At 49.1% G+C, this 26,025-nt stretch overlaps 1 long non-coding RNA gene across 3 annotated transcripts in view; it reads right to left on the reverse strand.

Moving 5' to 3' along the window:
- The window catches only part of Gm34828, a 76,409-nt gene that overhangs the window by 44,676 nt on the left and 5,708 nt on the right, over positions 1-26,025 (reverse strand). For 2 of the 3 annotated variants that reach the window (XR_379522.4, XR_001779196.1), the window contains 2 exons: positions 23,344-23,482; positions 20,542-21,769 (listed from right to left, as the gene is read on the reverse strand). This is a non-coding gene — a long non-coding RNA (predicted gene, 34828). Of the gene's footprint in view, positions 1-20,541; positions 21,770-23,343; positions 23,483-26,025 lie in introns of those variants that run through there. The other variant, XR_001779197.1, reaches the window with a different exon arrangement.

Genomic DNA, 26,025 nt, shown 5'->3' on the forward strand with positions numbered 1-26,025 from the left:
CAAATGTGAGTGACCGTGGCCTGGGGGACACAGATTCACTTTAAATTCCACGTTCCAGCATGGTAGCAGTTTGATGGAGTTGTTATAGTAACAGAACAGAGAAAAATCAAGGCACTTTAAAAATTCTCTGGTGGGCACATCAGGTAGGCGGCTAAAAGAAAGAGGGGAAAACTCAACTCTGGATGTCAGATGCTCTCGGGCGGCATTCCTGTGACTTTCCTTCAGTCTTGTAGACTTTTGGTTGGTGGGAACTAGGATTTACCTGGTGGTTAGGGCCCATGCCCAAGAGCAGAATAAATGACTATTATGGAAGGGTAAAGATTAGCCCAAGATAATTTGACCCTGGACTTGCAACATTCCAACCTCTCCATAGTCACTGAGGTTCTACGCAGTTAATCAGCCTTCAGAAGACTGAGTGTAAGGTGTGTTCCCGTATCCACCCCTTCCGTCCCTGACCCCACCTGTGGCATCTTCCCTCATGTGGGCCTACTCTCCACATCCCTTTCTAACTTGCCCTGTGAGGTGCACGCTCCCTTTCCCATTCCAGAAGGCAGACATCGCTGCGTCTTCTGCTCCCCAAAACATCGCAGTGGCTCATGGGAAGTGCCCGAGGGTAGCATGAGTGGTGGAAGGAGCAGTGGGCATAGACATCGCCTCCAGAACTGGAGCGAGACAGCTCTATGGGGCACCACAGCCAGGGTCCCTGCTCAGCAACAAATGCCAGTTCTTTCCCGGGTCTTAACTTCTAATCCTGAGCTCATCCCCGGAGCCCTTTACTTCCAGTTTCATTCAGATCAAGTCGTGCAGTGGTTGGGGCTGGCTGTTACTTTAGAGAAAACAGTTCTTTTTTAGGCTTGGGAATTCAGCTCAGACAACCTGGTACAGAGAGCAACACTGGCATTCTAGCTCTCCCCTGCTGGGCCTTAGCAAAGCCCTCTGGGTTTTAAATGCTCCAGGTCGGAAGGGCAGGAAGAGGGGCTGCTTGTGTTTGCTCTAAGGGGTCTACCTACTGGGAAAACACAGGTAAATCAAACAAGCCTGTTTGTTCTCCCCAGTACAGCAAACAAAAAATAACTCCGACTAATTCCCCTCCAAGGCCTCTCTCTGCTGGACCCGAGAGGCACGCTTAAAGTAATGGGAAGACAAATATTGTCCTGGAGAAACGATAAAACCTGAGGTAGGGAAAGCACACAGCACCTTGCAAAGGGCAGCTAGTGTAGTGTCCCAGGAGTGGTCAGAAAGACTCCGGAAAGGCAGAAGCATGTGGCCTGTGAGCAGGAAAGACTCACGGGGTCTCCCAGGCATCTGGAAGGACAGTAGAGAGCGGAAGGGTCTTTGTAGAAATGCATTGGTCAGCCAGCCGTGAGAGGAAATGGTGCTCAAAGTCACTGGCACCTCAGGCTGCAGGGAGCTTGTGTGACTCACCCTCCTTCCCATGGGATTATCATCTTGTGGTTGGAGAGGACTCCTGCCATGTGATACAGGCCAGAGCTGGAGCTAAAGCCAGACATGTTTGGCCTCACCTTCCATCATCCATCCATCCATCCATCCATCCATCCATCCATCCATCCATCCATCCATTCATTAACTCATTCATACTCTCAAACTTATCACTCATGTGTAAAAGCACCAACTGCCCACCAGGTCCCATTCTGTGAGACATGGTCTTCAGCAAGCTTTTAAGTCCTCTGAGCTTCAATCTCTAAGATGGGCTGGTGGCCAGGTGTTGTGAAGATGATAAGAAAAAAAAGGCAAATAGCACAAGACAGGGTCCCCTCGGGATTCCCCCAGCTCACCAGGCCCACCCTGTCCCTCCCCCAGCCTCAACCAGGTGTCTGTGTTGTCCTTTCTACCCATAGGCCATTCACGCTTACTGTGAATTCATTCATACTGTGCGGAAGCACATGAGCACCCACTCAAACCCTATGTGTCCTGACTGTTCCCCAAGCCTGGTCCTTCTGCTCATGTCCATGGGAGTTCTTCTGGCCCTCCTTCCTGATCTCCTGGCACAGCAGCAGTAAGCAAGAGTCATACCGACCCAGCCCCGCAGTCCCCAGCAGCTCACCAGGACTCTAGCTGGACACCTGCGTCTCTTTCCCTTTAGATCTCCTTTTTCGCAATGAAGCCGTAAACTCCATTTCTGCACCTCCTCCAGGAAGTCCTCCTTCCTCAGCAAGGGTTATTTGTGTCCCCACAGCACTCTTTGCTGACCTGGACAAGCTGTCCATTCTAACCAAGAACTGCTTTGTGCCCAGGAACATGGCTCGTGTTCATGTGTCCTTGGAGTCAAGCCAAGGTGTTTGTGGGCTTTGGAGAACTCAACAGCAGCTTCTAGAAGAAGGCCCTGGAGATGAGACAAGAGGCAGGGTCTCTAATCTCATGGATGAGGGGGATTCAGCCCACATCCTTGGATGGGGAGGGAGGAAAGAGGGTGGCCTGAGGACCACCAAGAGAAAGAAATGTACAAGCTAGAACCCACGGGAGGAGAGTTACCCAGGCAGAGGTAGAGAGGCTCCCAGGCAGAAGGAGGTGTCCTGAGAGGTCCTGCACAAAGTTCTGATGGTCTGAGTGCTTTCCCCTGCGGTGATGTCCTGCATTGGTGTAGGACACACACGTCACATCTCACACATCACATCTCAGGAGGACTTGCAGTGGTGTGGCCAGCGGAGGCTACACACGGAGCTCTACAGTCAGTGCCAAGGTAGGGGCAGCCTCTCATAGCTCAGAGCATCATGGCATTGAGCTCGGGGAGAAGCAGGTGAAGAGATGCCAGGGGCTGAGGTGGTATCAGTATAACCACTGATTGACTGCATGGGGGACACAGAGGAGATAGGATTCGGGATAAGCCAGGGGTGAAAGAATGTTTCCCTCAAAGACCTGGGGCTGCAGGCCGTCCCTCCTCCTAGACTACCCAGAACTCAGCAGCACCTGGCTGGCAGGCTATATACCTTCCCAAGTCTTTCTCAGGGACTCACCATCAGAGTCTTTTTAAATTATTATTTAATTAAAACTGCAGGTTCTTCCAACCTCTGACCCATGCACTGCCATGATTAGGGGAGAAATTAAGAAGTTAGGGATAGCAGGAGAGGGAAGCAGCATTAACTGGGTGCTTACTATATGCAAGGCGTGGGGCTGTCGCCTTTTCCTGAGGTGCTCTGTTTATTCATGAGATACCTATGCGAATGGGTATCTGCTGACTAACAGGCTGCCTGAGCTCAGGTTTCGCCTCTGTCTGTTCCCTAACTCAGAGCAAATAAACTATTCTAATTTTTAATTTTGTTTTCTTGTTGTTTGGTTGGTTTAACTTTTGGAGATAGACTCTTGACATGAAGCTCAGGCTGGCTTTGAACTCTCGATTCTCTGCTACCACACCTGGCTTTATGAACTATTCTGATTTAGATTTTTTCCATCTTAAAAAAAAAATAGAGCGATGAGGCTGGAGAAGCAGCTCTGTAAAACGCTTGCTGTGTGAGCATAAGAACCTGAGTTTGGTCCCCAGAACCCACATAAAAAGCCAGGTGCTGTAGCATATTCCTGTAATCCCAGAGCTGGGGAAGTGGAGGCCTAGCTCAAAGGGTAAACTCTGGGTCCAAGAGACCCAGGCTCAGTGCCTGGGGAAGAACGACACTTAAGGTTGTCTTCAGACCTCCACACACATGCCTACATATGAGCACACATAGGCTTGTGTGTGCACGTGCACACACACATACACATATGCACATATAGGTACATGTGAACCTGCATGTGTGCCCACACAGTAATGCGAGAGTGGCTATTTCTGGCTCACTGAAATGAGACTGCAGAGAGATTTCTCAGATCACATGGTATAGTGTGGGTTTGGTGCATATGACCTATTTTTCTTCTCCTTTTACAGGGCTGGGAACTGCATACAGCCGTGTACTGGTGCTGGTGCTGGGAACCTGGTCAGATCTCTTAGTGTGAGCATCCTTTCTTACTCAGTTATACTGCCCCATCACTCCCAAGGGACATCTGTCTGCAGGATGAATCAAGATGGGGGTTTGGGGTGCATGTATGTACCAGAGTCCCCAGATGCTGGAGTTGCCCTGTGGAATGACACTGGAAGGCTTGGTGTTGGGGGAGGGGTCGGGATTGGTATGTGTGTGGCAGGGGAGGGGTCTGTTCCTCACTTAGACAACAAAAGTACTTGCAGAGCATCTGCTGGGGATAAACCACTGTACTAGGTCCCATGGACAAAGCAAAGGAGAAGCACGCCTTCTTGGCTCAGAGGATGAGCCACCGACTTGAGAATGAGAGGTGTACGGACAGTCATAGAGAGAAACTAACGCCTCTACTTGGGATGTAGCTCAGTGGATGGAGTGCTTGCCTGGTGTGTATACAAGGCCCTGCTAGCACCTTCAGAAACAGGTTATGGTAGTAAGCTGATAGACACAGGAGGATCAGAAGTGTTCAAAACCAGACTGGACTACATAAGATGAGGGAGGAGGGGGGAGGAAGAGGGGGAGAGGGAGGGAGAGGAAGAGAGCTGTTGCATTTGTATATGGTTTTATTGTACTGTTACTCTAAGCCTTGAGGACAGTAGTCCTGGCTCATGTCAAGGCCAGCACGACAGTGGAAATGATTGTTAGCAGAAGTACCCTGAGCTGGCAGCAGTTCTGAGGAAGGGATCAGGGGTTGAAGGTTGCCCAGAACTTCATCTGAGCTCACACAAGGCCATGGCTGTCACCAGGGCAAACATAATCATGGGTCAGAGAGGGAGGTACAATGTTCAGATCAGCAGGGGTGATGCCACAGCACAGAGTTTCTTAGACAGCTAAGAGCCACAGTGCTCCTGCAGCTGAGGCAGACCAAAAGTGTCACCCACACCCTTCTCAATAGTCACAAATAATATAAAATACCTTGGCGTGACTCTAACTAAGGAAGTGAAAGATCTGTATGATAAGAACTTCAAGTCTCTGAAGAAAGAAATTAAAGAAGATCTCAGAAGATGGAAAGATCTCCCATGCTCATGGATTGACAGGATCAATATAGTAAAAATGGCTATCTTGCCAAAAGCAATCTACAGATTCAATGCAATCCCCATCAAAATTCCAACTCAATTCTTCAACGAATTGGAAAAGGCAATCTCCAAATTCATCTGGAATAACAAAAAACCTAGGATAACAAAAACTCTTTTCAAGGATAAAAGAACCTCTGGTGGAATCACCATGCCTGACCTAAAGCTTTACTATAGAGCAAATGTGACAAAAACTGCATGGTACTGGTATAGCGACAAACAAGTAGACCAATGGAATAGAATTGAAGACCTGGAAATGAACCCACACACCTGTGGTCACTTGTTCTTTGACAAGGGAACTAAAACCATCCAGTGGAAAAAAGACAGCATTTTCAACAAATGGTGCTGGCACAACTGGCGGTTATCATGTAGAAGAATGCAAATTGATCCATTCCTATCTACTTGTACTAAGGTCAAATCTAAGTAGATTAAGGAACTCCACATAAAACCAGAGACACTGAAACTTATAGAGGAGAAAGTGGGGAAAAGCCTTGAAGATATGGGCATAGGGGAAAAATTCCTGAATAGAACAGCAATGGATTGTGCTGTAAGATCGAGAATCGACAAATGGGACCTCATAAAATTGCAAAGCTTCTGTAAGGCAAAAGACACCGTCAATAAGACAAAAAAGCCACCAACAGATTGGGAAAGGATCTTTCTTTACCTATCCTAAATCAGATAGGGGACTAATATCCAATATATATAAAGAACTCAAGAAGGTGGACTCCAGAAAATCAAATAACCCCATTAAAAATGGGGCTCAGAGCTAAACAAAGAATTCTCACCTGAGGAATACCAAATAGCTGAGAAGCACCTGAAAAAATGTTCAACATCCATAATCATCAGGGAAATGCAAATCAAAACAACACTGAGATTCCATCTCACACCAGTCAAAATGGCTAAGATCAAAAATTCAGGTGACAGCAGATGCTGGTGAGGATGTGGAGAAAGAGGAACACTCCTTCATTGTTGGTGGGATTGCAAGCTTGTACAACCACTCTGGAAATCAGTCTTGCGGTTCCTCAAAAAATTGGACATAGTACTACCAGAGGATAGGATACTGCCATATCCAGGGATCCATCCCATAGTCAGCCTCCAAACACTGGCACCATTGCATACACTAGCAAGATTTTGCTGAAAAGACCCTGATATAGCTGTCTCTTGTGAGACTATGCCCGGGCCTAGCAAACACAAAGTAGATGCTCACAGTCAGCTATTGGATAGATCACAGGGTCCCCAATGGAGGAGCTAGAGGAAGTACCCAGGGAGCTGGGGGGAATCTGCAACCCTATAGGTGGAACAACAATATGAACTAACCAGTACCCCCCACCCCAAAGCTTGTGTGTCTAGCTGCATATGTATCAAAAGATGGCCTGGTCAGCCATCAGCAGAAAGAGAGACCCATTGGTCGTGCAGACCTTATATGCCTCAGTACAGGGGAACGCCAGGGCCAAGAGGTGGGAGTGGGTGTGCGAGGGTGTGGGGGATTTTGGGAATAGCATTGGAAATGTAAATGAAATAAATACCTAATAATAAAAAAAGAAATAAATGAATCAAAAATAAATAAATTAATTAATCAATTAATTAAAAAATAAAAGAGTATCGCCCAAGTCTGAGAGTCCAGGGAGCTACACCCCTCAAAGCACCATCAAAAGGAATGGTGGTTCTGAGCCTGACTAGGAACTGGAAGGTGAGTGTGGGCACCATCTTCGTGTGTGTGTGTGTGTGTGTGTGTGTGTGTGTGTGTGTGTGTGTGTGTGTCTGAACCTGACCTAATAGCCAGATTGGCTGCCCAGTGAGCTCCCATGATCCTCATGTGCTGGCATTCCAGTACTGGCCATGTCTAGTTTTTTTACAAGGGCTCTGAAGACCTGAACTCAGGTCCTCAGCATGTTAATCACTTCACCCACTGAACCAATATCCCTGGCCCTGAGTCTTTTTTTTTCCTGAGTTGGGGCTTTCACTATGTAACCCTGGATGCCCTGGAACTCAGTATGTAAACTGGGCCATCTTCTAATCCCTGTCCTGCGTCTGTTAGAGACAAACTAACATCCAAGTGCCAGCCCACTCCTAGAAGGCCATTCAGCTTCTCTGAGCTGCAGCATCCTCATCTGCAGAGGCAGCAATCACTCCCTGCGGTGCTGTGGAGAGTAAATGAGACAGCAGAAGTGCACACAGTACTGCTTAAGACATCTTCATCCGCTCCGTTCTCAAAGATGTTGGAGGCCCATATTGATGCAAGAACATTGTCATCTGGGGAAGGCACTGAGAGGAAAGAAGGGACACACATGTCCTCATCAACACAGCAAGAACATAGAGTCTAACTGAACTGACCACAAAATTCAGAGGCCTTGAAAAGGACTTCTGTTGGGAGGGATTGGGGAACCCCAGAGATAGGGGGTAAATCACTGAGAAACAGATGCTGTAAATGGGGGTACACCACAACCTACCAGGGGTTCACCAGAGACACCTTTCCCTGTGTTTCAGTTTTTCCAAGGCCAATAGCCCCTATCCAGCATGACCCTCATCTCATCCCATGACTCCATAGTAACAGACAACTCTGAGCTCTTGGTTTGGGCTTTTCTGGAAGCAAAACATAGGACAAGGTATAAGAGCATAAATAATAATTGAGAAAAGTGACTCCAGGAATTAAGGGTTGAAGGGCTCCAGGCAGCGAGAGATGAGGAATGAAAAAAAAAAAAGCTGAGCAAATATGACTAATGTGCAGGCTTTCTCTGTGGATGTCAACTGAGTAATGACCTTCCAGATGTGTTCACACCCTAATCCCGGGAGCCTGGAAATTGGAAGCTGCACAACAAGGCTAATTTGCAGCTGTGGTTAGCAAAGGACCTGAGGCACAAGGACCAGACCTGGATAGAAGGTGATGGGATAAGGGATACAGAATGGGAGGGATGCAGATTGATGGTGGGAGGGAGAGAGCCAAGGACTGCAGGTGGCCTCGGCAGCTAGGGAATACGGTTCACCTGCACCTCGAGACAGAATCATCCTTGCTCATCTCTGCCTTGAGCCCTGTGGAACTGGTTTTGAACCCCTAGCCTCCAGAGATGGAGAAAAATTAAACATGCAATGTTTCCAAGCTGCTAAGCTAGCAGTGACTTATCATAGCAGCTGCAAGGAAACTGATACAACGCACTGTCTGTCTTACCTCCTTCCCCATCACCTCTGCCCAGCTTTTACCTGTATTCTCAGGATCTCTGGCCCCCCAGAATTGACTTCCCCAGTGCACCCTCCTGAAGAACTGAGTTGTCTGCCCCCAGCTTCTCACCTGAGGCTGGCTCCCCATCACTGAGGAAAGTCCCTCCTGTGCTTAGCTCAGCTGGCAGGTTAGGCCTGAGCCCACCTCCCTCCCCTCAGATCCTTCCACTTAACAGCTTCACAAGGCCAGATTTATAAACCCACCTCACGGTTGAACACACCCACACTCTTGTTTCTGACAATCATACCTTTCCCCAGCTCTTTTCCCTAACAAACTCCGACTTATTCAACAAAATTCAATACAGATATCACTTCCTCCAGGAGGCCAGCTCCAGCCCTCTTTTCCTCCTCAGGGAGCTGTGACTGACAGCTGGCCCTAGCCTCCCATGGCCTTTGTTCTGCCATCAGATTCCCTCCATTGCCCCTACTGAGCTCTGAGCTCCCTGACAGTGATGGAAGAGCCTTGTTTGCTTCTGAGTGCCCAGAACCCAGGAGGCACACCATGCATATGTGTTGAGCGTCCAGCACCTACAAAGCATGCCATACAAATGTGTTGAGTGCCTGAGACCTAGAAGGCAAGCATTTGTGTCGAACAAAAGTAAATATATTTCTTTCTGCTTCAGCATTTGATGGTAGTGTGCTGCCATTTCTGAGGGTCATCCCTGAATCCGCTTCTCTCTACCGAGGAACAAAAAGACATCCTTTTCCCCCATTGCTAGTTCCTGTTAACCCACTCAAGATAAATACAAATTAATAGGTGCTCATTTGTCATGCGGACTTGATAATCCAAAATTACATTTGTCTTGGCCCAGAGCATGAACACAGCTCACAATATTTGCAGTTTATGAAGAATGTAGGCCATAGAATCTGTCATTTTGATAGCTACACAAGCAGGCACATATGTGCATGCATGAGCACACACACACACACACACACACACACACACAGTCCAGCTCTGCAAAATAAGAAGAGAAAAAAAGAATGAAAGTATGAACTTCAAGAAGGTTCCCTCAGCCTGGGGCAGATTCTCGATAAAGAATCCCCAGGGATCCTGGCAGAGCCGCCCAGTGACATGGAAAATTGTCTGTCCCTCCATCCCTTGATACTAAACCCCAAACCCCCCTTTTCTTGCCAAGCAAGTCAGTGCCTCATGCAGGGTGGGAGGCCTCAGAAGCAGGATTTTCTGAGTCAAAATGACATTCTTTTCTCTCTCTACATAACACTCCCAGACCCCGACAGTCACCATGGGTTCAGCATGCCTAGTTTTTGTCATGTACAGCACACTTTAGTGTGACACTGGAACAAAGAACTTGGAAGTAGAAGATTGGCAGCCCACCCATTGAGTGTTGGACTCCTCCCGAAATGAAAGCTGAGATTTCAAAGTAAGAGAAGAGCAGGATGGGTTGGGTTGTGCTTGCCTTCAGTGGCAACCAGTAGTCGAGGCATCTCAGACTACTCTTGAGAGTGGCTAGGGTGGAAAGATGCATTCCCTAAGCATCTGTTTCACAGGAGTTGGCATGGTTGCGAGGCACGGTAGAAGTTGAGACAGCCTGTGGCATCCAAGCCCTACTGTCCTCTCTCATACTGGATATCCTTTCCCAGTTCCCAATCCCCTCTTCTCCCTAAGGTCCCAGGCTTGACCCTGCCAATGGGCACTCCTGTACATTTCAGAAAGCCAAAGAGAGGAATCAAGTCAAGTAGAGCCATGGCCAGATGTGAGGCTGCAGCTGCTGTCCAGCTAGTGTCTGAACACAGCTGCAGTTCTGTCTAAACATCCTGGAGGCTCCACACAACTCCCAGAGAGCTCTCAACAGACACCTGTTCTGGGACCTGCTGCAATGACTGAGCCCTGCCAGGGGGCCTCTACTCACCTGACCTCACACTATTCCCACGTGGGGTGCAGTCAACAGTTTCTTCCTGAATCTGTATCTAAAGCCCCCCCACCCCATGGTGCTCGTGACCAACCAGCTCTGGGGGGCCACAGAATTTAGGGCAGAACCCAGGAGGAGTGACAGAGTGGTAGCACTCTTGTGTCTAAAAAGGCATGAGCGATGAAGAGGCTAGTTAGTCACAGGGACACTAAAGTCACCCGTGATGCTGGTAAGTCTTTGAGAAAAGGAACACCATGACTCAGATACCAGAGTGTGATGCCTCAAGGTGTGCGTTCATCAGCACAGTAGCCTGGCAGTCAGGCTCTCTGGCTGTCATCAGGCAAGCAGCCCCTGGGGGGAGGCATGGAGCTGAACAGAGAGGCAAAAGTGTGTGTCCCAAAGAGTCACTAGCCTGTCCCTATGCACTTCCCGAAGTATACACTCCACCCAGCCATTCACAAGATGCCACAGGGACTCTGATGGTGGAAAAACCACCAGGAACTCAGCCTCTTGGGATAGAGAGGGATAGCATTCATGCCCTGCTTCTGTGTGTGTGTGTGTGTGTGTGTGTGTGTGTGTGTGTGTGTGTGTGTACCTTCAGAGGTCAGAAGAGGGCATCAGATTCTCTGGAACTAGAGTTAGAGGCAGTTATGAGTCCCCTCAATGTAGGTGCTGGGAACTGAATGTGGATTCTTTAGAAGAGCACTGTGCACTCTCAACTGCTGATCCATCTCTCCACCCCTTTATAACGCTGAGGATCTCTTGGCTAGAGACACTCATGTGGTCCTCACGTCCAGTGGCAAGGTGACCATGAGTCCCAGACTTCTTCATCCTGTGTTCTTTGTTGGACCTGCTCCATTGAGTACTCATGTTACAGGCCTCTTCAGAGACATCAGAGAACATGCTGTGGCCACAGACTGGCATGTTCTGAGGTAGTTCTTGCCAACTGGTGCAGGGAGCATGCAAACAGCCTTAGCACAGAGCCAGGCCCCAGTGGGAGACCAGGCAGGGGGGAGTGGAGAATACTGCTAGTAACTGTAGCACAAAATGGCCTTGGGGGACCCAGAGGGATGAAAGACATTATTGTTGTCAGTGCCACATGTTGCTCAGCTGCCCGCACTGTGGGGCAGGATCATGGGACATTTCCCAGCAGCCATCTTCACTCCAACAACCTGCTGTGTATCAGAATCTTCTGGAGCTAGCTGTGCCTTTAAACCACACTAAAGCGGGACCTGTAACTGTGTCCGCATTCAGACTTTCTGTGACCTCTAAATTAAACATCATAAGGCCTGTTGCAAAGATGGAGCAAGTTCAGGGGCTCAGGCGCTGGCCTGGTAGTGAACAGCTTCTGAATTGGCATTTAAAGCCTAGCCATCAGGTGCTCATCACTGGCATCCTGTCACCCTTCCCTGAAAGAAGAGCCCACTGGGGCATGAAAAGTGTGGTCCTACAGAGACCATCTGATCGATGTGAAACCTGTGCTGCCTGTGAGGCTCGGAAAGATCAGAGGGAAGGCACAGGGTGTTGAGGACTAAGCTTCAGGCATCAAGACCATGATATATCTATGATCCACACATATGCTATCTGTTCCCATCCTTGTAGCACCCCAAGGGTAGGATATCTAAAGCTCCTGTATGGCCCAAAGTGGCGGGATGTGAATTTGAAATCAAATTGCTTTCAATTGGAGCTTATTCTCTCCTTCCTTCGTAATCATGACACATGGTTCAGAATACCTAGGAAGTAAGAATGAGGCTGGGTCCTAAGGCCTGTGTGCGGAGCCCATGGCTGCCCTCCCTGTCACCATTGAGTCCCTATGGTTACTCTGTGACACCATGAGTCTCATTACCTACCTTCTACCAGAATGGAAAAGACACCTGCAGAGAGCCTGGAGTGAAGGGCCCAGGATAAGACCACAGTGAGAGGCTCTAGGCTGGGCTATGTCCCGAGCCTTCCCAGATATCCCTTCTTATACAATCAACCTCTGGAGGGGACAGGACCCCATTTCCACACATGGCCTCACAAATGGGGTACCCATATAGGAAATACTTCTATCTTTGGGCCGATTCAGCTAAGCAGGCCCCAACCAAGTCTATGAAGAAATCAGCAGCAGCTCTGAAGAATGGCTTGGGGACAAGAAAGAGGCTAACAGCTATGAGAACCAAACAGGCAGATACCTGCTTGGATGTCCTCACATCACCAGGGGTGAGGGGAAGGCTGAGTGGGGTGGAGGAGGGGCCGTCTTCAGTCTGCATAAACATGGCCCTGTACCAACATCCTCTTGCCTTCAATCCTGACACAGGAACATATCTCCATCCTTTGCCATATGTGAGCACAAAGGAGCTTCCCCTCCCTCCTTGCCAAAACGCCATGTTTCAGAGCCAAAGCTTGTGGTCAGGCATTCACATACACGCACACATACCCTCAAAACTGCTCAAGGGTGGCCTCCCTTTGTGCTCCAGGGTCAACAGAGCACTCAGCTTCCAGAGGAGGGATAGTATCTAAAACTTGCATGGTACCTCATTCTCTGAATTCCTGAACTCACCTCTGTCTGGGAGTGGCAGGAGCCTTGAGTGGCAAAGACTCGAGGGTTAGGACATTAGGACATGGCTAAAGTCATTGGGTACTGTCTCCGGTGTTCCAGCTCAAATCTGGTATCTAGGACTGGTGATTGTGGCACCAGAAGCCCAAGCCTTGTGCCTTCCCCAGTCTACAAATAGTCTGTGTACCACACACCCCATCAAGTACAAAGAGGGACTCTACAGTGTTCCATGAAGAACCAAGACACAGCCTGTTCCCCCACCAACCTGCCACATGCCCTCCCACAAACCCAGCCTTGTCCACGTACAGGGGTCAAGCTCACCCAGGCCCATCCTTGGTGGCCCAGAAGAAGAAGCAAAACCAAGGACAGACTTCTATAAATAGGTACATCGTTCTGGGAAGGTCACCACTCAGAGCCACGAGAGCCCAAAATTCTCTAGAGACAAACATGGGACATGAGCTGAGACGCAGCCACCTCGCTTCTTGAGGCCAGGCCGGGCGGTGGCCACAGCTGGCTGGTCAGCTGCTGAATGGCCTTCGGGCTGCAGAAATACTTGCACACTGCGTTTTCTTTTCAAGGGGGCTGCCAGTGTGGACACAGAGGAAAAACGGGGAGCTGGAGGCCCAAGAGACATGGAAGGGAAACCTTCTCCCAACTCTGACCCTGAGTTCCTCAGTCTAACTAAACAACCTGCCAGTTGGATCTCAGCAGGGGGAGGCTTTCCCTCCCTGCTTCTCCGATGGACATCTGGCAACCACTCTAACATTCTGGGTAGAAAACGCAGAGGGGTGAAGGCAGGTTGCTAGATGTGCTCAGATGTACCACAAGGAATCCTGAAGCCGACTGTTGGCACCCGCTAGGTAGGAGTCCCTGTTAGCCCTTCTCTCCTGGGCCCTCCACCTACAACCCCACCTCCTTCCTTCCTTTCCAAGGGCCCCTGACAAGGCAGCCACAGCACACAAGCACTCCTAGCTACGCAAATAGCAACTCCTTCTTTTCTGGTGTTTGCTTAGCCAATATTGACTCTGCGGCCTAACACTGGTGCTATTGAGCTGGGTTCTTCTCGATATTGTTTGAGCAGCATTAGCAGAGCCTGTGATAACCAACAGCAGGGCAGGAAGCCACCCTGCCTCCCCCACCCTTGCTCCCCAACAACCCCCCCCCCACACACACACACAACCCCTCCCTGTGAGAGGCTCCTGTAAAGACAGAGGAACCTAAGGCTGGCTCCTCCACTGAGCAAACACAAGAGGGGAGAGAGGGAGCATGCTCTCTGGCTCAGTCAACACTCCAGAGGAGTCACAGCGACTGGAAAGGTTACTAGGGGAGGTTGCCCTTTAGGGGTGGGGTCAGTAAAAAGGGAAGGTAAAGAAGTCTGGGGCTATTAGCCAAACCCTGTAGTTGGCATCTATGGGAAAGGCCTGTGGGGACTGGTACTCACGGGCCCCGGGTGACTAAGCAGAGAATCGATGAATCCCCTCATCAGCCGAGCATGACAGATGAAGGCCTACTGGACGTCAATCACCGTAGCTTAGTGGGAGGGGCCTGCAGACAAGCCCTTGCACCTACCATGTTTTAATGACATAGATTTAGAAAAAAAATTCCTCGCTGTGGGCTTTTGTGGGCTTGCTTTGATGCTGCTATGAGTTCATATTTAAGAGTAACTCTCTCCTCTGGAAAGAATGGTTTTGGCAGCCCTAATGATATGCCACCATTAGATGTTCTCAATGGTCATCCCAGGAGACGGGCCATGGTGACCTCCATTCATATTTGGGTATAGGGATAGGTGTCAGGATCATTCTGGGGGCCTACCCAAAGCAGGGGTGGTCGGGGAAAAGCCACAGTGGTCGTCAGCCTTTGGGGGTGCCCTGGGTGATATAGAGGAAGGATGCATATCAGCCGGAAATGTGGCTCAGCCGGCAGATTACTTGCTCAACACCACATAAACTAATATGACGGAGACCGTCTGTAATCCTGGCACTCCAGAGATGCAGGCAGGAAAATCAGGAGCTCAGAGTCATCTTTGACTACATGGTGAGTTCAAGGCCAATGTGGGACACATGAGACCCTGTCTCAGAAAAAAGATGGGGGTGGGGGGGACACATTCAGTGTCACATACATAGCTTCCAATCTCAATGGAGAGCAGAGAAGCTCATGAAGCCAGTATGGGATGAAGGCTCAAGGCGGCGTTAATAAGTGCTTAAAGATGACTACCTCACAAGGTTGTGCCCAACTTCCCACACCACAACCAGCCATTCCTGAGACTAGACAGCCACAGGATATCCAGGGGCAAGGCACCCACATAGGGTGGCTTTTCATTGCCCACAAGTAAAGCAAATTCAGACTTAGCACTTTTGGAACAGGATCCATGGCCTAACTCTAGGTCAGTATTAAAGCGGTTGCCAGCATCATCAAGGGGACATTCTAGAAATTAGCTTCAGCCTGCCCCAATGGTCTGGGAGCACCAAAATGGTCATTTGCAAAAATTGGCCATTAGCATATTTTACTAACTGTTCTCTCTGAAGACTTGGTAAATGAGGGAGAAATGCCTCACAAATCAGCTGTTATGTAGGCCCCTGTGACAACCTGGACTACAAATCAGCTGTCACGTAGGCCCCTGTGACAACTTGGACTCCAAGCTTGGGAAGTTCTTTTTTGTTAAAAATACAGAGAGGGCATCTTCTGCGAGCCTGTGACTATTTCATCCAATGGCAAAGCCATCTGGGTTCCTTATCTTCTGACACTGTAGCAAACATGCCCACCTCGTCAGTGCTCTCTTCTCTGAGGAACACCCTCTCGTCTACATCGTCCCTTTGGCCACAACCCATTCTTGGCTATAACTGATGAAACAGAGATGCTGTTCTGACTCAGCCTTGAGAATTCTGCCAAAGCCAATGTGGTAAGGGATTACTCCTGGGGTTATACGTGAAGAGGTTGTGGAACCTTCAGGAAATGCTGAAGGGACTCTGGCCAGCTCAGTCTGGCAAACATGACTCTGGCAGGCCTTGCCCTTCTCCCTTATTCTCTCTGCCTTGCTAAAAAAAAAAAAATCACAGTAGATTACAATCCTAAAGCTAGCCACCATGGTCTATTCCCTTACTTGGCTTCTTCCTCCTTCTATGGCTGTTTACCAAGGTCCAGCTCTCAAAGTATTGAGATGCAGCAATCAAAAGCCCCTTTGGCTCACCTACTTAGCATGCCCAATCAAAATTAAATGCCTCATCCTAACACAGGGTTTCCCCTTTTACCTTTATAAACCACCACATGCCTGTGTGTCACATCTGTCTCCTCTCTACCCAGAGGCAATCTGGGACAAATAGCCCTGTCCTCTTTCCCCTGTTCCCTTCCTCTTCTCCCTCATCCCCTGGCTACTGTCCCTTATCCCTGCCTTCTGTCTCTCTGGGGGCAAATAAATCTCTTTTGTGCTGAGAACTTGGTCTTGTGGGTCCTGAGCCGATCTCTTACAAGTGCAGCCTATCTGGGGGTCTTTAGGTCCTTTGGATACACGCTCTTGAAGGGAATTGTGGAGCTCTGCCCCTTCCACTTTCCCTTCCCAGCACCCTGACCATGTGACAAATAGTTCTGATGTCCTCTGCCCTGCCTACCATGGCATGCTACCTCAGCACGGCCCCCAAAGCTTAGAGGATAAGCAGGAAGCAGAATTGAAGCCTCCAAAGCTGAGAGTGGAAGCCAACCTCTCTTCTTCATAAGCCGACGGCCTGTGGTATTAATACAGCAACAGAAATTGACTGACACAGACCTGAACTGAGGAAAGGCACCTCATTGGTTAATCAGGGGCCAATCAGATTCTTTTTCTAGGAACTCGAAAGCATCATCCAAGTATCATGTCCTGGTTGAACTGAATACTTTTAGACCTAGGGAAGGTGGGACAAAGAAAGCCAATCTGCAAAGGAAAAAAGCCGAACAAACCAAAATGAGCTTAGCTAGAGATCCAGAGGAGAGTCAGGGGACAGGCCTAGTGTCTATGAGGGCTTCTAATGGGGCATCTCTCCAAGACTGGCTGTCATCCCACCTCTGAGTGCAATGAGATTCACTAAACTAACAAAGTCACAATAATATAAAGCTAAGTTTAGAGAGAGGCTGGGAATATGGCTCAGTTGGTAGCGAACTTGCGTAGCATGCTTAAAGTCCTGAATTCTATCCCCAGCACCACATAAACCTGGCGTGATGGTATACACCTGTAATCCGGGACTCAGGATGTAGACGCAGGAAGATCAGAAGTGCAAGGTCATCCTCAGCTACATAGTGAGTTCGAGGCTACATAAGACCTGTCTAGAAAGGGATTAGAAGCTGAGCAAAGTTTATACCAATTCTGTTTCTTAAAAACTAATGGTTTTGGAGCAACACATCTAGTGGGACTTCACCTATTTCCAGATTTTGCTTAGCAATACTGTGTTGCACACTCTTCTTACATAGCTGGGATCTCATTTGGGGCCTTCATCCCCTGTCAGCTCTCTTCCATAGGTAAGCTGTCTTTTTGTTTTGTTTTGTTTTGTTTTGTTTTGTTTTGTTTTGTTTTGTTTTGTTTTGAGACAGGGTTTCTCTGTGTCACCCTGACTGTCCTGGAACTCACTTTGTAGACCAGGCTGGCCTCGAACTCAGAAATCCGCCTGCCTCTGCCTCCCAAGTGCTGGGATTAAAGGCGTGCACCACCACTGCCCAGCAAGTAAGCTGTCTTTGCTGTGGTGTCTCACACAATAGTAGCCGAGGCCGTCCATTAGTAAATGCACTGTGTAACCTAGACACCGTGTTCCACTTAGCAGTTTATTTGCTCAGCCTTCTTCAGTGAGGGCTGTTAGCCTATCGGTCAATAATTAGTCATTCCACAAACATTCATTAAACTATAACCCAACCCCAGCATAGATACATTAAGAAAATAAAGCTTTGGGGCACTGGAGAGGTGGCTCAGCATTTAAAACCACATATTGCTTCTGGAGACTATCCGAGTTTGGTTTCCTATGCCCGTATCAGGTGGCCCACACCCATTTGTAACTCTTACTCCAGGGAATCCCAAGACCCCATTTGGCCTCTGCGTGCGCGCGCACTCACACACACTCACACACACACACACACACACACACACACACACAAATACATGTGAGCACATGCACATTATAAATAAAATGAAAATAAATCTTTTTAACATTTGTAAAGGAAGGAAAAGGAGGCTTTGAGAGACTTCTGAGCAAGCATGAGCATCCTTTTCTTTTTTTTCTGGCAGCATCAAGGAGTAATTCTGATATGCCTTCAGCCCAAATGCAGCCAGATGTCACCCCTACACAACCCACTCTGTAAGGGAGGTGTCAGAGCCAGAGATGTGGCTCAGTGGATAGAGTGCTGCCCTAGCATGTGGGAAACTCTGGGTTCAATCCCCAACATCTGGCATGATGGTGCATACCTGTAATCCTAACCCTAGTGCTAGCCAGAAGATCAGACATTCAAAGTTAGCCTCAGCTACATAGCAGGTACAAGGCCAGCCTAGATAACAGGAAATCCTGTCTCTTTTGAGAAGTAAAAGAAAAGGCATCAACACAAACCCAATTTCCATCTTGGGATGGGGTGCATTATCAGAAAATCGGTCCCATTAAAGGGGGGGGTGATTTTCTAGCCAGTTCCCAAAAGAAATGAGGAGGAGTCTGGCTGCTGGCCTGGGCAAGGAAGGCCCACAGGGATCAGTCATGTCCTGTTTTGTTTCTTAGTTTTGTTTTGTTTCCTGTTGCTATGACAAAATCAATTTAAGGGAGAAAGGTCTTATTTGACTTACAGTTAGTTTCAGGTTATAGTCCATCATGTGGGGAATTCAAGGAAGCAGGAATGTGACGGAGCTAGACAATTACATCCACAGACAGAGAACAGATAATGCATGCATGCAAGCCAGTGCTCAGCGTGCTTTCTCCACTTTAATACAACCTAGGATCTACACTGCCCCTTCCTAGGGAATGGTACCACCCACAGTGGGAGGGGCCTCATCTCAATCAACATCAAGAGACACTCCATCAGACAAACTAGATCTAGATAATCCCTCATTATGACTGTGTTCTCAGATGATTCTAGATTGTGTTAAGTTGACAGTTAGCACTGAGCTTCCCACCTGCACTCTGGCTATCCAAATGGAATTCTCCAGAGAGATCGTCCATCTCCATCTGCACAATTATTGCTGAAATGATGGGATTGTGTAACTATATATGATGAGATGAAAGTTTTTACATCACAAACAAATTATACACTCTCTAATCCTCACCATCCTCTTCTCCACCCACCCCGTGTTACCTGTCACAAGTGGTATTATCATATAGACTTGACCCCAGCATACATGTAAGGTTAGAATTGGCTGTTTAATCTTTCTTGCTAATGTCTCATATATAAGCAGCAACTCCCATGCTCATATTGCCTCTAACGCCATACAAATCTCTACCCAGTTAAGTCTAATGGAGGGGTTGGAGAGATAGATTAGTTAGTAAACTGTCACACAAGAACCTGAGCTCAGTCCCCAGAACCCCAAAAGTGGGTATGGTGGTACACCTTGCAAATTCAGGGCTGGGAATATGGAAACAGGTAAATCCCAGGGGCTCAAGGGCCCATAAGCCTAGCTCAGCCTGCAAACACCAGGCCAGTGAGACCCTTCCTCAAAAATAAACAAAAAACAAAAAACCAAGGTGACTAGCACCTGAGAAATGACACCCAGGTTGCCCTCTGGCCTGTACAAACATGTATGCACACACATCCGCACGCACACACACCGCTGCCCAGAGGAGCCTTTTTTGTTCTTCCACACTCTCCCCAGCATCCCTTTAGAGGCTGCCACATATGGCTGCATGGTGATACCTCACAGGTGCCCCAAGGAGCCAAGTAGGATGTGCAGCTACCACCCACCCATCACCCACACCCCCAGTCACCTCCCACTGCTTTCCCAGGTACCAGCTTTCCCCACAGCACTCTGGCCTTCTCAAGGACATAAAACAGAGCACACAGCAGATGCTCAGCCACACTGGGGGAGAAAATGAGTCCAGGCGCCGGTGCTTGGAGGGTGGGTAAAGGAGAGCACAGCCTGGGCCTCTTGCGTGCTGTTCCTAGTGTATTCTAAGGAGCAGTTCTGGGTAGAACAATTACAGGTAGGGGTTCAATCAGACTTGCAGACTGGAAAAATTAAAATTCTATTTTTAGAGGATAATGTTAAGGAGCTCTATCCCTGGGAATGGAAAGTCGTCCCAAGCACCCTGGCCACTAAAGTGTTTCATACAGTCATTTGAAGCCACCATCACAGCCTCTCTTTCCTTGAATGACCCCGTAAGGGTCCCTAGTAAACAGATACTGAACAGCCCTACATCTAATCGCCACACAGTATGCTAGGAGGCATGGAACGCCTGAGCCTGGCTGCGGTCAGCAGTAAGACTGCTGAGCTCTGACAGAAATCAAGTCCGGAAGAAGAGAGCCCAGGGCTAGAACCAGAGCCACTGAGACCCTCAAAGCCCAGGCTTGCTGGATCTTCTGCTGCACACCTTAACATAGGAGCCCAAAGTCGGTGCTAGTGCACCAGCCATCACAGTCTGCTTGAAGTGAGACAAAAAAAAAAGAACCCTTGTACATACATACATACATACTGCAAACAGGAAAAAAGACTCCTTTATAATGTCCTAGCAGGCCCACCAGCAATCTCCTAACTGCTTTGACATTTTTTCAGTGCTACCTATAGCATCTCTGTTAAATCAGATTTTGTAAAAAGAAAAAGAAAAAGAAAACACGAAATGGAAGGAAAGGAGGGAGGGAAAGAAAGGAAAAAGAAGGAGGAGGAGGGGAGGGAAGGAAGGGAGGGAGGGAGGGAGGGAGGGAGGGAGGGAGGAAGGAAGGAAGGAAGGAAGGAAGGAAGGAAGGAAGGAAGGAAGGAAGGAAGGGAGAGAGAGAGAGAATTGTGGATCACAGTAGCAGGAGGAATGTGTGGTTTCCGTTCCAGATGATATGTGCCAGCAATCCCCATGGGAATTCAACTAGGTAGAGGTGGCAGTCAGGCTCAGCTTGGAGCATCACTGAACGGGACAAAGGACAAAGGACCTGCAGACTGTACCTCAGCGGAGAGGCAGGAAGACTTGGAGGGACAGAGGACAAATTCAGCGCCAGCTCAATGGGACTGCAGACACCTGGAGGAGGTGGAGACCTGTCTTCAGGTCTTGACTTCAGAAAGATGGACCCTCTTGGAGCCTCTGGCTGTAAAGTGAGCACTGTGCACTCAGACCCTGTAAAATATGCATGAGAGCCTCTGCCAGGCAAGGTTGGGGCACAGGAAGGCCAGAGTAGCTTTTCCACAGCCCTGTTCTTCCAGGGCTGGTGGACAAGACGGGCAGGAAACGCACACCGTTCGAAAACTGTAAGGTAAGAAGGGGTCAGGCCCCGAAAGCAAACCTCCTGGAGGGGTCAAAGGTCACATCTGCAGGGTGAGATGCAGCCAGCAGCAGGCACCAGTCCTGGCCTCCTGGTGACCCCGGTTCATCCCACTTCTGGGCCAACAGCTCTCCCTACAGGGGCAGAGGCAGCGGCAGGGAGCAGCCCCAAAGGCTTCTCCGGGACTTCAGTCGAGCCACGTGGGGCTGGATGGTGGTGGAGGAAGAAGAGGATGGCCAGTTCTGAGACACAGGATGGGGCTCAGAGATTGCCCAGCTCAGAGTCCCAGCCCTCACCCTAGCACTCAGCATTACCACATCAGTGAGCGGCTTGTCATTCTGGTGTCACAGATACAGAGGTGGGGTAACATACCATGTGGATGTGGATGAGTGGGTACCAGTGGCAGACTCTGAAGTTGTGTCCACCTATGGTTCTGTGGGATTCCATAAGAAATCCGTGGGTAAAATCAAGCCCCCATCGCTGAGCCGCTCAGCCACAGGGAGAAGAGCTGTCCTGCATCCGATGCCCTTCATGTGCAGGTGTGTTTCCCACAACTGCCCTGAGGGAGGTTCCTCTGTGGTTCTGCCCATCCCCATGCAGACAAGACCAATCTGTTCTGGAGTGGACAGTGCCCTCGGCTTCACCTCTGTCCATGCCAGGCCTGTGGAACAGGGCGGGGTGTGTGGAGACGTGTCCATGGCTGGTGGCTGGCTGTGGGAAGGCAACAGAGAAGCCTGGTCTCATTATTACTATTCAGGTCAAAGCACTTCCCTGTGTTTAGACAATTACAGTCCATAATTAGTTGCCATCACAGAGGGACAAGCCCATCGTGGTTTCAAAATCACAGCGACTGCTTTATTTAGCTAAGACAACCACAGCCTAAGAGACCACCGCATTCTTCAGGGAGGGGGGGTGCCTGGGCCTTGGCCTCCCAACTGGTTTCACAGGCATACATCCACCCCACCAAACAGCCTGTGCAGGGCTTCGTCTGAGTCCCCACACCCATTTCCAGCTCCACAGCTTCTCCTGTCTTCTCGGGCTTTGTCCAAAGACTCCTACCTTCCTTACGCCCCAATCTGGGAATGTCTCCTTCTCCAGGAGGGACACCCTGCCTGTCCCAGCCTGTCACCTCTCCCACCATCCCATCCCATTCCTCTCTATATACTAATAGTTTCACTTGCATGTAGGTCAGAGGGGAGAAAAGGAAGAAGGACTATTGAATAGTGGGGGACAGGGTAGCCCATTATTCTTCATCAGGGAGGAAAAGGGAGCCAGGTCCATTCAATGGAAAGAAATGAGCTGGGTCAGAAGGTCATGCCTTCTTAGGTGCATAGGCAATGCACCTAAGGCTGGTACCTGGGATAAAGTGACTGTCTCGGCAATGTCAAGCTAGGACACTGCTCTCCTGTCAAAGGCCACTGATTAGCCTGACAAAGATGAGATTTCTAGGATGCAGAAGAGGAAGACACTGGACCCCAAGGTGCTGAGGTCAGCAATTAGCTCCCCATAAAATGTGAGAGGAAATGTCAGGCTTTCTATCTTACAGAGTATTTCTGCTTAGTGTATTTCTTCCCAGTGAGCTTTTAATCAGGAATCTAGAAATGGTGCCATTCATATAGGACGGGACTAAGATGGGCCCACCAGCAGACAGACTGTTCTAGGGAGGCTAGGGACTGGTAGCCCTCAGGAAGAGACCAAGAGAAGCCAGGGTCACAGGAGGTGACCATAGCAAATCTCCCTGTAGCCTTCTCTCCTAGTTTTGCCTGGTAAAGAGCCTCCTGCTCCAAGACAACCTCCAAGACAGGCGCCCTGTCTTAGTCAGGATTTCTACTGCTGTGATAAAACACCATGCCCAAAAGCAACCCCAGGAGAGAAGTGGTCATTAAGCTTACAACTCCCAGGTCAAACTCCATCACTTAGGGAAATCATGGAAGGAACCTGGAGGCAGGAACTAAAGCAGAGGGCATGGAGGACTCTTCTTGTTGACTTATTTCTCCTGAGCTGCTCAGCCTGTTTCCTTATAGCTCCCAGGACCACTTGCTAGGGGTGGTATCGTCCACAGCGAGCTGGGCCCACTCACATCAATCACTAATCAAGAACAAGCCCCACTGTCTGGCCCAGGAGCCAATATGATGGGGGCATTTTCCTAATTGAGATTCCTTCTTCACAAAAGACTCCAGCTTGTGTCAAGTTGACAAAAGCCAGCACATACACTTACAATTACAGAGTGACTTTATAAACCAGGCTTTCTGCTTTAAACAGCAAAAACAGCTACAAGAAAATACCATAGGTTGGGTGGATTAAGCAAAAGAAGTTGATTTCTTCACAGTTCTGGAGGTTGAAAGTCCAAGATCAAAGTCCCAGCACATTGTGTTGATGGCTTGTAGAGAGAGGGCCGCCTTCTTTCTCCATCCTCGGGTTCCTCTGTGCAAGAACACATGGAGAGAGCTGGAACGTGAGGTGGCATCAAGACGAGGATCTGAGTACAATCCTCAGAAAACACGCATGCACACGCACATGTACACACATACGTGCACACAAACACAGGCTTCTTGGCACGCATTTCCAATCTCATCCCTGGGGAGGCAAAGAGAGGCGGATCTCCTGGGTTCACTGGGCAGCCAGCCTATTGCAGTAGTGAGCTCCAGGCCAGTGAGAGACTTTGTCTCAAAACTACAGGAAAGATGGCATCCGAGGAATTACACTGGAAACTGGCCACTGACCTCTGTGCACATATGCACAATACAATCATACTTGAACACACACAATAAAGAACTCATGGAGAGAGAGAGAGAGAGAGAGAGAGAGAGAGAGAGAGAGAGAGAGAGAGAGAGAGAGAGAGAGAAAAGCAGATTGGTTGATTGAGAGAGATTAGGAATTAGTGAATTGTTTGATCGCTGATGTCTTTCTTATAATCCCATTAGATCAGGCCCCGTCTTGATGACATCACTTGATTTAATTACTTCTTTAGCATCCCCACCTACAAATTCTGTCGTAGTGAGCCGGAAGACTGTGACCTATGACTTTGAGAACCACATGACTTTCCCACCCACAGACTGTTGGTAGAGTCCTCACAGATCTCCTGGCCAGTAGCATCCAAGAACAGAGCTAGAATTCCACAGAGAGCCTGAGATGCACACAGCTCATCAGAAGCCACAGCCAGTGTGGTAGGAGGGAATAACTTTCTCTGTCATTCTTGCCTCAGGCTTCTGTCCTGCTTCCTAGACCCTTGGGGCCCAGATGTCAGCTGTTTGACACAGACTCCTACATGGATGAATGGATATAGCTTAAGACACTGGTTTTCAACATTCTAGACTGAAGCCCAGCCTTGAGGAGTATGGCAGGTAGGTCAGGATATCCATGTTTACCTCTAGCCTCAGCCCCTTGTCTTACAAAAGTCACACTGAACCAGCTTGCTGCTATTCCCAGCATTCACCGGTCCTGTAATCAACTTCCAAGGGAGAGGCAAACAGCTAGTGTACATGCTGGCCATTCAGTCCAGCAGAAACTTGGGAGAAAGGGACCAAAACTGCCTCCCATGCCTGCAGGGCAAGGCAGTATGGCCAGCTGCCTCCTGCAGGAGCTCAGACGAGATCTAAAGAGAGCAGCATCCTGTGAGAAGTTGAGGTATTAGAGCTTGAGCCCATGCCAGCCGGTTTGCCCTCACTCCGTTGCCTCATCAGGCAGGAGGGGCCCAAGCCCAACCCTGAGGCACCCTGGCCAAAGTTAGCTAGAGTTGGCCTAGACTGAGGAGACCTCTAGAAAAAGGGCCTTGCTCACCCAAGGTACCAGGTCCTAAGCCACCCCTAACCCTGAGTGCAGATGGATGGCCAAGGTCCTCCCTCATAGGACAGCAGGTGGAACAGGCCTGGACTTCCTCTGCTCTCCCCCAATCAGTTACCCAGCTTTAGAGCTGTCTTCCTACTCAAGAACTTACAAACCTTATACTCCCTCACTTAAGCTGCTCTCTGTAAGCCTGGCAGGATGTTTACAGATTGACTGAGTGCAGCCCCTTGAGCAGAGGCAGAGACCAGAACTGAGGGATGAACCAACGAGCCAAGGAGAGAGGTAACTGCTGCACCAAAGTGGACCCTCAGCTCCCATCAGCCATTCCTCACTCACTCATAGGTGGCTCCTGAGAACCCACTGTGTGCTGGGCGTGATGCAAAATGCTGGGAACCCACTGCGTGCTGGGTGTGATGCTAAATGCTGACGTGCCAAAGTAAACAGGACAAGCCACGGCCTCTGCATCAGAATCATCCCACGACAGGAAAGGGGCAGACCTTGACCAAGTACAAGCTAATTACTGTTATAATTGACTTGGGGGTGGGGGACTGGCAAGATAGCTCAGCACATGAAGACACTTCACCCTAAGTCAGACAACCTGAGTTCGATCCCCAGGAGAATTGACTCGACTCACGCACACCGCGGGACATGAGCATGCCTATGTGCATGTGAGCAAAATTGATAAAAACGTAAGTTTAAGGATAGAATTATCTCTGCAGATTTGAGTTGGGGTTGCCTGTGGGAAGGACATGGAAGCTTGCGGGGGAGGGGGGATGATATTTTAGTGGAGACCAGAAATAGTCTGTAGCAAAGAGATAGAAAAGTAGGACCCGCTTGTCCTGAGACAGTAGATAGTGTGGAACATTCCAGAAGTCTGGAAATCATGTGGTCAGAGCTTAGAGTCCTAGAGGTTAGAGGAGGCTGGAGTGAGGTTGGAGGAGAAGCAGGGCTTCCAGCCAGGAAGAACTAGCAGGTAGAGAACCTGAGGGGAGTATCTGCCTCTGCAAAGGAAGTCCCTGCTCCAGAACTCGGCTTAGGCCCGCTCTTGGAAAGAAAGACACACGTTGAAATGTGTTCTTATAAACCCCTAGAGCAGAGTCAAGTCATATTTGAGGAACTACAACATCCTCCCTCTCAGAGTCTCCTTTCACATCCATGGAAGGCACATTGGGTAGGTGTCC

This window comes from Mus musculus, chromosome 9 (genome assembly GCF_000001635.26).
Source record: "Mus musculus strain C57BL/6J chromosome 9, GRCm38.p6 C57BL/6J".
Lineage (NCBI taxonomy): Eukaryota > Metazoa > Chordata > Mammalia > Rodentia > Muridae > Mus > Mus musculus.